The following is a 3,495-nucleotide window of genomic DNA, read 5'->3' on the forward strand; positions in this document are numbered from 1 at the left end:
TAATAACACGTCATACATGCGGCTGTGTTAATTAAAAAATATTTATTAGTGGGATAAAAAGTGTAAAATACAACATAAAAAGCACACATTATGCATATATGGAAAAACATAAAAATTGTCCTAATTAAATTTTAAAAGAAAAAACGTCTGACGAGAGAATCACGTGACTTGGTATGTTTGGAAAAAAAAAGAAACAAAAAAAGTCTTTAATTGTACATTAAAAAAGCACATCATGCATAAATAGAAATATAAAAATGAAAATTGTCCAGAAAAAAATTAATATATGTCAAGTAATATAAAATTATCAGAAATAAAAATCGTCATAATTGACTTCAAATGAAACAACACAAACACAAAAATAATTGTTTTATTTTTAGATTTTTTTAAATACTTTTAAATTGATTTTAAATTTAAAAATATACTTGATTGATTCTGTTAATTTCTTGTAATATAATGATGCAAATTTGTCAAAACAATGGAACTGATCAACAAAAATAAGTATTCATCAAAACTCTGCTCGTGTTTTAAAATTAACTATCAAAACGACCACAGTGACCTCTAGTGGCCAGCAAAAAACTGCAATTCACAAAATGATCGTCTTGTCTGCGTTACTTTATTTTTGTACGTTAAAACAAAAACGATGTGGCGTTAAAAACTAGGTTCACTGGTCTTCCTCAGGATCCATCAGGACTCAGAATGTTGGAGCTGAATGTGCTGTTGTTTTTATGGAGTTATGTACAGAATGTTTGCGAACCCACTGACAAATTTAATGACTTAATCCTGTATTTGTTCTGCTAATCACAGGGAGTAAACGTTCATTGTGTAACCCAAAGGTGGTCAAAATGTTTTGCTCGTGTGTCATAGTGAAACAATTTCAGTTTTATTTCCTTTTTTTTCGTTCAACACAGCAAACAGAAACAAAAACGTCACACAAAACTGAATACAGTATTAAAAAACATGCTGCATTAATATGTGTACTTTAGTAATAAAATATCAAACTGATATCGAACAGAAACACAAAGTTAACATAAAATCGCTGTAAAATCACATTTCCAAAGTGTCTTGTTGCTGCTCCCTGTTTGACCACAGATCTTCGTCAACATCACACGTCTATCAAATCGTCTCGTAGGCCTCGGCCATCCCTTCTCATCCACTCTTCTCCTGTGACGTCATCACTGGCAGCACGTGTTCCTGACAGTCGTATCATTTGACCTGGTGGTGCTCCGTGGTTGTGGACTGTCCATCTTCAGACGGGACAGGTTTCTTTGACGGGATTGAAGAACGCAGACTGTGGAGGTAGAATTCCCTCAAGATCTGACTGTGGGGTTCAACCCACTGCCTGATGATGTCATAAAGATGAAACCTGATGTCCCAATGCAGGGTGATCCACACCCAGAAAGTCTGGCTCATGAAATATGTTTGTCCCATAATCATGAAATATTTTAAGAACTGGGTAATATCACCCTTGAGTATTGACAAGGCTGTGATCTCCTGTTTTAGGATCGTTTATTAACAAATAACAGTTCATTATTTGGTGGGGAAATGGCCTTTGACCCAATGACCTTGACTTCCTCCTGAATGATTGTCCTGTTGGTGGCCTTGCCAGGGTCAGTTCCAGCATCCAACTGTACGTGAGCACCGAGTCTGGTTCAAATGTGTCAAATTAACCATTTCAGAGCAATTCCAGGGTCGGCTTTCATCCATGTGCCAAAGCTTTGGAAAAGTGTCGGCACGTGCAAATCCTCTGAAATAAATTAGATGAATGACTGAATGAGTCCAGTTTGTCATGTTTAACATGATGACTGTAAACAGTTGTCTTATAGCTTGTTAGAATAGAACAGCACTGTATAATGAGGACTTTTATCTGGTGAACTTTGATGAACCAGATCAAAAAGACGTGACTGCCACCTGCTGGATGGTTAGTGAATGCTGCATTCAGGTGTGCTCAGCCAGTCACGAGCTAACAGGTACATGAATGAGCTCATCAGCCGGTGGCAGAGCAGGACGTAAAATGTGCCCACAAGAGGGTTCCTGGGGACCAGGTTTTGGAACCACTAACAGGGGACTCAAGGTCAGAGGATCCTTGGTTCAATTCAAAGTTCTTAATCTCCAAGTTGCTTGTGGTGTGCAGTTGACTCACCATCCACAGCAGCATCAGTGTGTTTAAACGGGTGAATGTGAAGCATGATTGTAAAGCATTTTGAGCATCTACATTGGATTAAAAAATGCGATACAAATACCGTCTTTTTATCATTTAAGCAATTTCAGAACCACACTACAGATGTTTGCCAACGTTTGTGCAAACTGGAATGAAAGTCAAAACTCGGAGCTTTGACCCCAGTGACTGACCTTTGGTGTGTGTGTGTGTGTGTGTGTGTATGTGTGTTGTGTCTGATGCACAAGAAGGGATAAAAACTGTAAGTTGCATTTGATAAGTAAACCAAATCAATCAACAACAAACAAACAAAAATCATCATCACTTTCACAGTCTATCTGCTGGAGTTCCAGGAATCATGAAGAAAAACTACTTTAATACTAATGTTGATTATTAAATTAACAATATTTTACATCTTTGCTTTGAGGTCACAAATATCTGTCATCAAGTTTGACCTTTATACCCCAACATAGTAGAAACTCAGTCTTCATTTTAAGCGTGAGATTCATATTACATTTGTAATATAATTTGTTAATTTTTTTTACAAATTTAATCTTGTATTTACAGCTTTCTGAATGTTTTATGTTTTCAATCTGATTAATTAAAGGCATCAGAGAGCAGATACAAACTGCACACTGTGCACACTGGGATTTATCTCCACGTCTGACAGTTACCAGTCAATCACAGGTATTCTGCTGATCAATGTAAACTTTATTTCATCTCTCTGGTCCTATTGTTTGCACACACTAAACATGTTTCTAGCAAAAAGTTTATTTTTTTTTCCTCCAAATGATAAATTAAGGAAATTAAGAGTGTAATTTTTCAAGGAAAAAGTACACCTGAGCCAAAAACTCAAAAGAACTTTGAAAAGTACTGGCTCCACCCCTTTACACAGGTCTGAAAGGTGTATTCATGTCAGGCCACGCCCAATATTTTTGATCATGTTTCATGAAAAGTGGTTCAATAATTTTGTCATTCTGTCAACAAATCAGAAGGCTGAAGAATTCTGGATTTTTTTAAAAAGTGTGAGTTTATTAACATCACGGTCCAACGTGTCTGTTTCATGGCAGGAAATTAAACCTGAATGTTTTTCCACAAACTGTTTCCTATTTTGAACATAAAACTTGATCTGAAGTAGAGATCAAACCTATAATTTTGAAATATTAAACACTAAATACCATAAAAAGGGGCTGAGACTGAGATTTTAACATATTTATCAAAAATCAAACATTTAACCTTCAGGTTACAAAGGGAGGTGACCATCTCTTGTGGATGTTTTTGATCCTCACAGCAGTTTATGTCGTCGCACAAACGACCTCTTTAAATTTGTTCTTCTTTTG

This window comes from Thalassophryne amazonica, chromosome 21 (genome assembly GCF_902500255.1).
Source record: "Thalassophryne amazonica chromosome 21, fThaAma1.1, whole genome shotgun sequence".
Taxonomy (NCBI): Eukaryota; Metazoa; Chordata; class Actinopteri; order Batrachoidiformes; family Batrachoididae; genus Thalassophryne; species Thalassophryne amazonica.